Raw genomic sequence first — 14,437 nt, 5'->3', positions numbered from 1 at the left:
CATTTTATTCATATATATTCACATATTTTTAGATTATCGTGAGTTTTATTTTTAAAAAATCAAAAAAATTTAAAAAAATATATTTTGAAGTTATAAATCATGTTAACTTGATAATACATTTGTAACATATAAATGCTGAAATATGAACTTTTTTCTTCGATTAAAATACTGAAATATTAAGAAAGAGTAAATTAGTAAAACTAAAGGACAATTTTTACATAATAATAATTATTTTTAATCAAACATCCTTACAATCCAAGTCACATAAGTAGCAGTAAAAAATAAAATCATTCTTTCGTCTAGAGTATCAAGAGATTCATATCATACATACGTGGCGCCACCAAAAGCAAGAATTTCCTTTTAAATTTATTTATTTTCAAAATTAGCCTTCCGCTTTGATGAAAAGATGTGACTTTTATGAAAATTTTATCAAAAGTGGCAACATTGATGAAAAGTTATGACTTTAATGAAGAGTTGTGACTTTTATGAGAAGTTGTGACTTTTATCAAAAGTTGCGACTTAATCAAAAGCTGCGACTTTTATGAAAGGTTGTGAACTTTCCGAAGGGTTGTAAATTTTCCAAATAATTGTAACCTTTGTGATAAGGCACAATAAAGATTTGTTTACACTACCATTTAGCATCATATATTATTATAAGTAGGAACCTCCTAACCCTAAAGTTGATTTACCGTTTTGCCCCTACTATATGAATTAAATATTAATTTATTAAATACAAATATTAGTTAAATATTAAACTTTTATAAATTAAATTAGCTGTCAGACCTAATTTGATTCTCCAGAAACGTATAGTTGTTGTTCAAGCTCCCTCAATCATTGTAACAACCCCTTTTTCCAACGCTCAGTCTCCATTGCAGCTATTCCAAAACCTAGATACTTCATTGATCTATACAAATGTCTCCAACATCATGTCATTGTTCCATTAATCTGCTTTTTTCTGTGTCTCAATTATGAAGACTGAATGTTCATTTATTAATGACAGCAACAAGTTATTAAATAAAGTTACAACGAAAGTAATAAGACTCCTAAACGAACTGAACTAAAGTAATCTAATTAAATAATAACTGCTGAACTAGTAAGACAATCCTAATACGACTAAACTACTAACTGGCGTCCTAAGACCAGATGTCCTAATATGCCCCCTCAAGTTAGACGATGATTCACTAAGCCTAACTTGAACAAATTATACTCAAAAGCAGATTTAGAAAGTGCCTTTGTGAGGGTGTATGCTATTTGATCGGCACCATGGACATGAACAACACGAACCCTTTTAATGTCAAAATAGTGCCAAACAAAGTGAAAGTCCACAACAGCATGCTTAACACGACTATGGAGGACAGGATTCTTGCTCAAGAATGTGGCTCCAAAATTGTCACAGTAAATTATGGGTAGCTGATGTACTGGAAAGCGCAACTCATTTAGGAGATTGGTGACCCATAATGTTTCAGAAAGTGCATTAGCCACTGCCCTGTATTCGGACTCAGTGGAGGATTGTGAGAAAGTATTTTGCTTCTTTGATGACCAACTAATCAGATTGTTACCAAGAAATATGATGTAACCAGATGTAGAAACTCTGTCAACGATGTCCCCGCCCCAATCTGCATCAGAGTACACATGTAGATTGAATTCATCAATGGGAGTAACGCGTAGGCCGAGTTGAATTGTACCCCGCAGGTATCGAAGAACATGTTTTACAGCCTTCCAGTGAGGGTTTGACGGTGCTTGCATAAATTGAGAAAGCTTGTTGACTGAATAGGCTATGTTAAGTCTAGTGAATGATAGATATTGAAGCCTATCAAAGACTCGGCGATAACGTGTAGCATCAGCCAAGTGAGTTCCATCGGATAAGGTAAGTAACTCAGATGCACTCATGGGCGTGTTAACACTCTTGCAGCCGGTCATTAGTTCATCATTCAAAATTTCATTCACATAATTTGCTTGGGTGAGGATTAAGCCGTTGGAGCTGCGTATCACTTCAACACCACGAAAGTAGTGAAGATTACCTAAATCTTTAATAGAGAACTTAAAAGCAAGGGAAGTGATAACCTGATTGACACTTAAAGTATTGCTCCCAGTGATAATAATATCGTCGACATAGACGAGGACGAAGAACGTATCACCTGCACCATGTCTGACAAGTAGTGAGGCATCAGATTTTGTCTTAACAAAGCCTGTGGATGAAAGATAACCCGTGAGGGCATTGTACCATGCCCGAGTAGCCTGTTTCAAGCCATAGATTTCCTTATGTAGCCGACATATATGCATTGATTTGTCATCACTAGTAAACCCCGGAGGTTGTGCCATGTACACTTCCTCTTCCAGGTTGCCTTGGAGGAAGGCGTTATTGACATCTAGCTGGCGAAGGTGCCAGTTGTGATGAACTGCCACAGAGAGGACGATGTGAATTGTGGTGGGGTTGACGACTGGGCTGAATGTGGCATGAAAGTCAACGCCTGGCCTCTGATTAAAGCCTTTTGCAACTAGGCGCGCTTTGTATCTGTCGATGGACCCATCAGCATTTCTTTTGATCCTGATAAGCCATTTGCAAGATACAATGTTTTTGGTCGGGTCAGGAGGAACAAGTTCCCAAGTCTGATTTTTAATTAAAGCATCAAATTCCTGTTTTATTGCATACCGCCACTCTGGATATTTTTGTGCTTGTTTGACAGTAGTGGGTGTGACAGTAGGGTTCAATTTGGCTAAGTAATCAAAAATCTTTTTTGGTTTTGTGATATTATTTTGGGGTCGAGTGACAGCAAAGGTAGGAGGAGACGGACATTGAGGAGGGGAAGGAGCGAGTTCTAACTCGTTGGTAGGACAGGCTGGTTGAGGAGCCATATGTGTTGGTGGATTGGTGTTTCTACGGTGATAGACAAGGAGAGGAGACAAGCTGCTTTGTGTGTTAGTTGGTATCGGAGTTTGAGAGTTTGTAGGGAGGCGTGATAGTGCTAAATGTTGGGCAGTAGATATAGAAGAGGTGTTCTGGGAAGCAGGAGTTATTGAAGATGAGGAAGACAAAAATTTACCTTGAGAGATGAATCTGTTGCATCTGCCTGCCGCTGATGCATCGTCGGATAAGGACTGCGAGTTTGAGTTGTCTCCGGACTGGGCTGGAGAGGAAGCAGATTGTGATGGAGAATCTGTAATAGTGTGTGTTGCTATTTCTAATGGAGTTGGCATAATTGTAACTATGGGAAGTTTGGGTGTGGGGTTTGAAGAACTTGGCATTGTTGGTGTTGGCCATTCTAGGTAAGTTGATTTAATGGCAATGTTGGAGAACAATGTCTTAAATGGAAAAACATCCTCAACAAATCGCACATCTCGAGATAAGTAAACCTTTGAAGAAATTGGGTCAAAACACTAGTGACAGTGATGGGATAGTGAGAATCCAAGATAGACACATGGGGTAGATTTTGATTCAAGTTTATTTTTGGAGTATGGTTTTAGCCATGGATAACATAAACAACTAAAAATTTGTAGGGAGTTATAAATAGGTGATTTTATAAGTAATCTTTGGAATGGGGATTGATTATCGAGGTGAGAGGTTGGAAGACGATTGATGAGGTAGACAGTGTGATGGCATGCAAAAGACCTGAGTTGGGGTGGGAGAGACGCCTCATGAAGAGTGTTCTTGCAGTTTTGACAATATGGCGAAGTCGCTGTTCTGCAAGTGCAACTCGTTGGGGTGTATAAGGAGGGGTAGAGAGGTGTTGAATGCCTTGAAGTGAAAGATAGGAGTCAAGACTTTCATACTCACCTCCGCCATCAGTATACAATGATAAAATTTTAGTGTCAAAATGTTATTCCATCTTAGGATGAAATTTTTGAAAGATATCTTTAACTTCACTTTTCTTTGTTAGTGTGTAAAGCCAAGTGTACTTCGTATATTGGTCAACAAAAATACAATAATACAATTTTTTATCAAGAGATAAGACTGGTGATGGCCCCCATAAGTCACTGAAAATAATTTGAAGTGGTTTAGAGCTACACAATGATAATTGAGTAAAAGGATGTCGATGAGATTTATTAGATAAACATGAATTACAATGAAAATTTTTGTTTCTCTCATGAAACGGTAGCGAGAATTTATTTAAAATAAACCTAAGAACTCTAGAGTGAGGATGACCAAGACGTTGGTGCCAAGTAGTGAGAGGGCTGGATGTGGAGATAATGTGAGCTTGGGGATGTGAGACAGGCCACTCATATAGTCCATTGTTAGTCCGATCGTGCACCAGTGGCTGCCATGTTTTCAGATCCTTCACAACAAAGTTAAAAGGAAAAAATTCAATAGACTTAAGATTGTCTTGACAGAATTTAGAAATAGAGATAAGCTTGTGTTTGATGGAAGGGGCACATAAAGTGTGAGTTAGCTTAAAAACATTATTTGATGCATTTAATTTAGAAGAACCAGTGTGAGAGATAGAATTTTGTTACCATCACCCATGGAGACATCTTCGTTACCGCGGTATGGTTGTAGGTTGTGCGGCTCTGTTGTGATGTGACGGGTGGCTCCTGAGTCAACTATCCAGGGATTGGTCTCCGTTGTAAGTCCAGCGGCATAGATGGCTTTTGCTTCGAAGTGATTATGAGATCTCGAGCGGCAAACATTGGCGGTGTGGCCAATTCTTTTACATAGTTGATAGCGAATAATACCGTTTGGATTTGAATTGGATTGCCCTTATGGTGGAGCGCTTGGACGCAAGTTCTGGCGCCATTGTTGAGAGTTGTTGGTTTTTCTACGGTTGTTGCAATTATTGGAGTTGAATTTAGTGGAAGTATCAACTATAGCAGTGATGGTACTAGATAGCTTCTTAGCATCCTCGTGGCGGAGGAAGAGTTCAAAGTCTAGTAACTTTTCAAACAGTTCCTCATAGGATATAGGCGTATCGCGTGCACGAATGGCAACAGATACTTCACGAAATTCAGGACCTAGACAACTAAGTATTTTTACAATGACTTCAGGATTGGAAACAGGAGCACCAGCAGTGGCTAACTCATCCGAAAAGGACATAATAGTATGAATATATTCAGTAATGGAGAGAGAGTCCTTAGTGACATGGGCAAGCTGATCACGCAGACTGAAGACTCGAGTTTGAGATTTGTTCGCATAAGTGGTATGCAAGGCATCCCAAGCTGATTTAGCCGAGTCAGCGGCTGAAACAGTAGGAGAAATAGTGGGTTCGACAGAAGCCATGAGAGCATTCTTGATGAGTTGATCCTGACGGAACCAAGTTAAGAAGGCAGGATTGGGAGAGATATTCGTGCCGGGGGTAATCGTGCGACTAGGGGACGGACTGGTTCCATTGAGATAGCCAAAGTGGTTGTAGCCATACATAAGCATGGAAAATTGGGCTTTCCAGGTGGCGAAGTTGTGACCACCACTTAGTTTGATGGGTAATTGGGATGCGGGATTGAATTGAATGATAATATTGGTGCTTGTCGTGTTATCAACATTGACAACTCTGGGATTGTTGCCATTGTTGTTGGTCATTGTTGCTGATCTGCGTGAGGAGAACAAAATACTGGATCGTACTCTTTAGAGCGTGAAGAGCCCTGATACTATATGAAGACAGAATGTTCATTTATTAATGAAGGCAGCAAGTTATTAAATAGAGTTACAACGAAAGTGATAAGACTCCTAAACGAACTGAACTAAAGTATGTTGGGTATGTAGCAAGAATTGATGGGAAATAGAGGGAAGGAGAGGAATTTGAAAAGTTTAGAACTTGAAAGGTTGGGAACTTGAAAAGTCCTCTAATGCTTTATTGAAAAAGGCAATAGTCCCTCATCGGTAATGGAAATGAAAATAGGAGAGTTTAAATAAATAAACACTCCTATTAATTGTTAAAAGGGTTGGAAAGAGGGAACCCCCTCGCGCCGTCGTCGTCGTCGCTCGCTCGCTTCGGCTTCGGCTTTGGCAAATGATCGATCGAGAGATAATTTTTTGGACAAAATTTATTTTAATTATTTATTAATTAATTTAAATGGCCAAAAATTATTTTCAATAAATTAGTTGATAACAGAATTTAACCGAAATGTTTTCAACTTTTTAGTTAACCCGACCCGACTCGGATCCGCGCGAGTGACCCGTTTTAAATTCCGTTATATTCAAAATTTCCCGCCATGACTGTTCTGAAAGGTTGCAACTTTCAGGAACAGTCAATACCATTTGAAAGTTTGCAACCTTTCATTAATGGTCGTGTCAATTCTGAAAGGGTAGCAACCTTTCAGAATATATTATTCTTGCCTATAAATACCATTCAGTCTTCAGAATATTTCCTAACGAATTTTCTGATCTTCCTTCTTCTTAAAAAACACAAATATCTTCGTGTACTTTCCTGCTGTGGATTGATTCGCTGACAGTAGAGTTTTTGGTATCTATACTCTACTGATTAAGATCATTTTACCCTGGGAGGTTATATTCCAAATCAAACCTCGGATACTAGAGGGGAATAATTTCCTTAAGGGGACACTGTGAATTCAGTGGACTTGATTTTCTTCCAAAATTTTCAATAAGAGTATTCCAGATTCTGGTACGTTTTTACAGATTAAATTATTTTATTTCTGTTCATCTTATTTACTGGTTATAAAAATTCTCAGTTACTTCGTGTTTCTGAATGATTTATTAGAACCAGTAATTTCTGATTTTATAACACAGATTGGAAACAATCTTAAGGAAATTAGTAAATCTGTGTTTCTGGTGGAGACAAAAATCTTTGTGATTTTATACTCCTTTAAGTCTGCAATTATATTTTTATTGCTTACTTATATTGTATCAATTTTGTTTATCAGAAATGGAAAACACTGGTGTTACAGTGGCTGTTGCTGCACCAACCCGACCTCTTGTATCACAAGCAGAGAAACCGGGTAAATTCACAGGTGTGAATTTTAAAGGATGGCAGCAACGAGTATTTTTCTGGCTTACCACTCTTGGTCTGCAGAAATTTACAAGTGAAGATACTCCAGTTCCTGCTGATGATATGCCAGACAGGGAAAAATTTATGATTGTTGAAGCATGGAAACAATCAGACTTCCTATGTAAAGGTTACATTTTGAGTGCTTTAGAGGATGACTTATATAATGTCTATAGTGCAATAACAACTTCAAAAGAGTTGTGGAATGCACTTGAGAAGAAATATAAGACAGAAGATGCATGCTTGAAAAAGTTTGTGGTCGCAAAGTTTTTAGACTATAAAATGGTAGATAGTAAAACTGTTGGATCACAAGTGCAGGAACTTCAACTTATTCTCCATGATCTGATTGCTGAAGATATGGTAGTAAATGAAGCTTTTCAAGTGGCTGCAATGATCGAGAAGTTGCCTCCTTCGTGGAATGATTTCAAGAATTATCTAAAGCACAAGCGTAAAGAAATGAAGCTTGAAGATCTTGTGATTCGGCTCAAGATTGAGGAAGATAACAGAAATGCCGAAAAGAAGTCGCGTAAGAGTTCAACAATCATTGGAGTTAATATTGTTGAAGAAGCTCCTACCAAAGACAAAAAGAGAAAGAAGTCCAACGGGCAGAAGTCAGAACAGGCCAAGAAGAAATTCAAAGGCAACTGTTATAATTGTGGCAAGGCTGGTCATAGATCTTCTGATTGTCATGCTCCAAGAAAGGACAAAAACAAAGGCAAAGGCAAAAATCAAGCAAACATCGTGGAAAAAATGGAAGATGCAGATGACTTGTGTGCAATGATATCGGAGTGTAACTTAGTTGGAAATCCCAAGGAGTGGTTTCTCGACTCAGGTGCCACTAGACATATTTGCTCTGCAAAAGAAGCCTTTGCAACATACACTCCTGCTGAGTACGATGAAGATTTATTCATGGGAAACACAGCAACAGCAAGGATTGCAGGAACTGGCAAAGTAATGTTAAAAATGACATCCGGCAAAGTGTTGACTTTAAACAATGTTCTGCATGTCCCTACTATTAGGAAGAATTTAGTTTCTGCTGCACTACTCGTTAAGAACGGGTTTAAGTGTGTCCTAGTTAGTGATAAAGCTGTAATAAGTAAGAATGAAATGTTCATAGGAAAGGGCTATCTCAATGAGGGTCTTTTCAAACTAAATGTAATGGTTATTGACAGTATCAATAAAAATTCTGCTTCTGTTTACTTATTGGAGTTAAGTGATTTATGGCATGCCCGTTTGGGACATGTCAATTACAAAGCCTTGCGAAAATTGGTTAATTTAGAAGTATTGCCTGATTTTAAATGCGATAAGTCGAAATGTGAAATTTGTGTGGAAAGTAAGTTTGTTAAACATCCTTACAAGTCTGTTGAAAGAAATTCTAAAACTTTAGACTTAATTCACACAGATATATGCGATATGAAGTCAACACCATCTCGTGGTGGAAAAAAGTACTTTATAACTTTTATTGATGACTGCACTCGATTTTGTTATGTATACTTGCTTAATAGTAAGGATGAAGCAATTGATGCATTTAAGCAATACAAAAATGAAGTGGAAAACCAATTGAATCTAAAGATAAAAATGATTCGGAGTGATAGGGGTGGAGAATATGAATCTCCTTTTGCAGAGATATGTTTGGAATATGGTATTATTCATCAAACTACTGCACCTTATACACCACAGTCAAATGGTTTGGCAGAACGGAAGAACAGAACATTAAAGGAAATGATGAATGCCTTAATGATCAATTCTGGTTCACCGCGAAATCTTTGGGGGGAAGCCATCCTTACAGCTAATAAAATACTCAATAGAGTACCCCATCGAAAAACACAATCAATTCCATATGAGTTGTGGAAAGGAAGAAAACCCAACTTGAAATATTTCAAAGTGTGGGGGTGTTTAGCCAAGGTAGAGGTTCCTTTACCTAAGAGGGTTAAAATTGGACCCAAAACAATAGATTGTGTCTTTATTGGGTATGCTGTGAATAGTAAAGCCTGTCGATTTTTGGTTCACAAATCTGATAATCCTGAGATTCATGTTAATACGATAATTGAATCAGATAATGCAGAGTTTTTTGAAAACATTTATCCGTATAAAACTGAAAGTGAGTCAACAAGTGAAAGACCTAAACGACCACGAGAAGAATCAATGGAAAATATTCTAACTAGTGAGGAACCTAGGCGAAGTACTCGACAACGAAAATCTGTTTCTTTCGGACCAGATTTTGTAGCACTATTGCTTGAAAATGAGCCTCAAACATTTAAAGCAGCTATGTCTTCGTCAGAGTCAACTTATTGGAAAGAAGCAGTCAATAGTGAGATTGAATCAATTTTAAGCAATCACACTTGGGAATTGACTGATCTTCCTCCAGGAAATAAACCTTTAGGATCAAAATGGATCTTTAAAAGGAAAATGAAACCTGATGGGACTATTGACAAATATAAGGCTAGACTGGTAGTCAAAGGGTACAGACAAAAGGAAGGTCTGGACTACTTTGACACATACTCTCCAGTAACAAGGATAACATCAATGAGGATGTTAATAGCACTAGCAGCAGTGCATGATCTTAAAATCCACCAAATGGATGTAAAGACAGCCTTCTTAAATGGAGAGTTAGAGGAAGAAATTTACATGGAACAACCTGAAGGGTTTATAGTTCCTGGTAAAGAAAAGAAAGTGTGCAGACTTGTGAAGTCACTTTATGGACTCAAGCAAGCACCCAAACAATGGCATGCTAAATTTGATCAAATAATGTTGGCAAATGGATTCAAGATTAACGAATGTGATAAATGTGTTTACATTAAAAACGTTATGAATCATGAAGTCATTGTTTGTTTGTATGTTGATGACATGTTAATAATGAGTAAAGAAATTGACGATATAAATGCTACTAAGCGCATGTTGTCCAGCAAGTTCGATATGAAAGACTTAGGAGTTGCTGATTTGATCTTAGGGGTCAGGATTATCAAAACTCCCCAGGGACTAGCATTATCTCAATCTCATTATATTGAAAAAGTATTGGATAAGTTCAATTACTTGAATTTCAATGTAGTCAAAACTCCAATTGATTTAAGGTGTACATTTAAAAAGAATGAAGGTCAAAGTGACTCGCAATTGGAATATGCAAGAGTGTTGGGTTTGATGTATATTATGAATTGCACGCGACCAGATATAGCATGTGCCATTAGTAAACTGAGTCGGTACACTAGTAATCCGAATCAAACTCACCGGATGGCTATGAAACGTGTGTTGGGTTATCTAAAATGGACACAACATTATACTTTGCATTATAATAAATATCCTGCTGTGATTGAAGGATATAGTGATGCAAATTGGATCACCGGGTCAAATGATGTAAAATCCACGAGTGGTTATGTATTCATACTTGGTGGAAGAGCTGTTTCTTGGAAATCTTCCAAGCAGACATGTATTGCTCGCTCCACAATGGAATCTGAATTCATTGCTTTGGATAAGGCTGGTGAAGAAGCGGAATGGCTCCGGAATTTCCTAGAGGATATTCCATTCTGGCCCAAACCTGTTTGACCAATTTGCATACATTGCGATAGTCAAGCAGCAATAGGTAGGGCAGGGAGCGTTATGTACAACGGGAAGTCTCGTCATATACGACGTAGACATAACACCGTAAGACAACTGCTCTCTAGTGGAATTATCACAATTGACTATGTAAAGTCAAGCGATAATGTGTCAGATCCACTAACGAAAGGCCTAGTGAGAGAGGCAGTTGAAAGATCATCTAAGGGAATGGGTTTACGGCTTAGGACAAGTCAGCATGACGGTAACTCTATCTAGCAGACTGGAGATCCCAAGAGCTAGATTCAAGGAGAAAAACAAAGTTGTGGCTGACGGTTCGACATTGTCAATTAACTCAATCCATTCTCATGATGAAGACAATGTTCAGGAAAAGGTTAAGACTTTAAGGCTTGTTAATGAGGTAATAAAGCTTAAAGTTTTTAATGATTTGCTAAGTTTGGTAGATTTGACCAAATAGTGTATCTACGAGATGACACGGTTAGAAATCACCTATGTGAGTGTGAAGTGGAAGCCGCTTCAAAGAGAATTTTATGTCAAAAGCCTATTCTCTGTACACTCATGAAACCAGGAGGTGTTCATGGCTGAAACGAACACAACCGTAAGAATCATAAACAGTAAAGGGTTAATTGTGTGACATATGGTTGTCTAGGTATACACCAAAGTTCGACGGTACAAAGATATCACATCTACCGATTGATCGAGTATATCCGACATATGTTCACTACGGAAAGTCAAAGGGGAAACCTACTTATCCAGATGCAATTAATCCTTGCTTGTAAAGTACACAATTGTCCGTGCATTCCTATGTTATAACTATTCCTCATCAATGTGGGGGATTGTTGGGTATGTAGCAAGAATTGATTGGAAATAGAGGGAAGGAGAGGAATTTGAAAAGTTTAGAACTTGAAAGGTTGGAACTTGAAAAGTCCTCTAGTGCTTTATTGAAAAAGGCAATAGTCCCTCATCGGTAATGGAAATGAAAACAGGAGAGTTTAAATAAATAAACACTCCTATTAATTGTTAAAAGGGTTCGAAAGAGGGACCCCCCTCGCACCGTCGTCGTCATCGCTCGCTCGCTTCGGCTTCGGCTTCGGCTTTGGCTTTGGCAAATGATAGATCGAGAGATAATTTTTTGGACAAAATTTATTTTAATTATTTATTAATTAATTTAAATGGCCAAAAATTATTTTCAATAAATTAGTTGATAACAGAATTTAACCGAAATGTTTTCAACTTTTTAGTTAACCCGACCCGACTCGGATCCGCGCGAGTGACCCGTTTTAAATTCCGTTATATTCAAAATTTCCCGCCATGACTGTTCTGAAAGGTTGCAACTTTCAGGAACAGTCAATACCATTTGAAAGTTTGCAACCTTTCATTAATGGTCGTGTCAATTCTGAAAGGGTAGCAACCTTTCAGAATATATTATTCTTTCCTATAAATACCATTCAGTCTTCAGAATATTTCTTAACGAATTTTCTGATCTTCCTTCTTCTTAAAAACATATATTTCTTCGCGTACTTTCCTGCTGTGGATTGATTCGCTGACAGTAGAGTTTTTGGTATCTATACTCTACTGATTAAGATCATTTTACCCTGGGAGGTTATATTCCAAATCAAACCTTGGATACTAGAGGGGAATAATTTCCTTAAGGGGACACTGTGAATTCAGTGGACTTGATTTTCTTCCTGAATTTTTAAAAAGAGTATTCCAGATTCTGGTAAGTTTTACAGATTAATTTTTTTTTTACAAATAAATTTATGTTCATCTTATTTACTGGTTCTAAAAATCTCAGTTACTTCGTGTTTCTGAATGATTTATTACAACCAGTAATTTCTGATTTTCTTAACACAGATTGGCAGTAAAGTAATCTAATTAAATAATTACTGCTGAACTATTAAGACAATCCTAATACGACTAAACTACTAACTGGCGTCCTAAGACCAGATGTTCTAATATCAATCTAATACATCTATCATTGGCAGGTAAAAATAGAATTTTCTTCCTTATTTATCAAAAGCTACTCTATTTTCCCCATTTACTGTGAGTCCTTATGTACCTTATTTCTTTTCATCTATTTTTTTTTTTTAACAAGTTGGATTTATGCATTGTTGTATGTTTCTGCATGTACAAAAGCCAAGCAAACTCATTTTGCTTTACTGTAACGCTATGCATTGAGCAGCAGCCCAACATATATGGAATTACTAGGGAAGGCCCATGGGAATAGAAGTCGAACATGTGCAATCAGACACATATTGCATGAATGGTGGAATCAAAAGCCTAAAAACACGGTACATGGTTTGGTTCTATAATCTGCCCCAATATTTGTGTGTTGGGAAATATGGAAGGAAAGTTGCAGTTGTAAATATGGTGGCAAGAGAAGCTTAAACAAACATATGATGACTCAACACATTCTCTGGAATATCCAAAGTGCTATGAATAAGGCCAGCCTTGACATTACCTTGGATCACATTTTGTAAAAATCTTCTCAAACTAGAACCAATTGTCAAATGTGTATCCATTTGCTGGTAATTTCCTATAAATGGAGCGTTGAAAATGAACACAGACGCGAGCTATTGCACACTATCTGGAAGAGCGTACATGGGAGGTATCTTCAGAGATGACAAGGGTGATTTGTTATGGCATTCTCTTCTTTCTTGGAGTGTGGCAGCAGCTTAGAGGCAGAGCATTGGCAGAGCCCTCAAGGGGTTGGATTTATGCATTTCAGCCACTTTTTCTTGGAAATCGACTCAATAGTCTTCCAGATGATTGAAGGAAAAAGACAACCCAATTACAAGCTCAATCTCACCATAGAGAAGATTTGACATATGATAATTCAAGCCTAAGAGGGGCCAATAAGGTTGCGGATAACTTGACTAAGATGGAAAACACCAACAAGAACGGCCATGTTTTTGTCTCCTTTCAGAAGATTCCTAATGGTGCAAAAGGGCCTTATCAATTGGACAAAAGTCAAATGCTATACATTAGACTCATATACGACAAGGTGAATTTTTTTGTTAGCTAATTTACTTTCTTATTTGTGCGGGGATTTAAGTCATCATATCCTAACCCTCCTTTTGAAAGGAAAAAAGTTTTATCCATTGTGTTGTATGTTGAGGTAAGTCCAAGCCCTCTTTTTGTACTTATTCTCATGATATAGAACACTCCTGCTAACTAGCCGAAATTTAATTCAAAAAATAGTTTCAACTAACTGAATTTTGAATTAGTTGAAGTTGATACAAGTTACATGTAATCTAGACTTTAGATATACTCCTTTTTGTTATTGGCTTTGTTCTTTCTGGTGATGGCGTGATGGTGTGTGAGGTTATTAATTGGTGGCTTCATAAATGATCCGTAAATTAAAATGTACATAAGTTGGAAGTTTTCGGAGAACTATTTATTTCTTTGCTTAGAAGTATTTTTTTGGTGATAATAAGTAATTCTTGATGTAGTCAAGCGGCTACGCTGTGTTAACTTCTTTTAACAAGTCGTTTGAATGCGTATGTGAGTATATGGGAATTGCTATTTTTTCACCATTATTTCATCCTCATATTCTGACTATCTGTATTTACTCATTCCACTTGCAGTTCAATAGTGAACTGATTTCAGGAAATAGTAGTCTGCAAAGGAAACAGAAATCCAAAATAATTTAATTTAATCATCTGTTAGACACTGCAAAATTCCCTACAATTACACTTGTAGGCCATTATCTTTTGTGTGCATCATTCTTTCTCAATTATGTAATGTTACATCTCCTCTTATCCTATTTTATGGGTTGTAGTAGGAATAACTACTCAAAGATGTCATTTTACTAATTAAAACTCTTATACAGTGAGGTTGGTAGCACATAATGATTGGAGGAACAATAAGAATGATACAACTTAACAATTCTTACACGTGCAGCTCACGTGTCCATGACTAGTTGTCTATAGATATAGTGGGATTTCCTCTCATTT

This window comes from Solanum pennellii, chromosome 4 (assembly GCF_001406875.1).
Source record: "Solanum pennellii chromosome 4, SPENNV200".
NCBI lineage: Eukaryota > Viridiplantae > Streptophyta > Magnoliopsida > Solanales > Solanaceae > Solanum > Solanum pennellii.
This window is presented reverse-complemented; position numbering follows the sequence as displayed.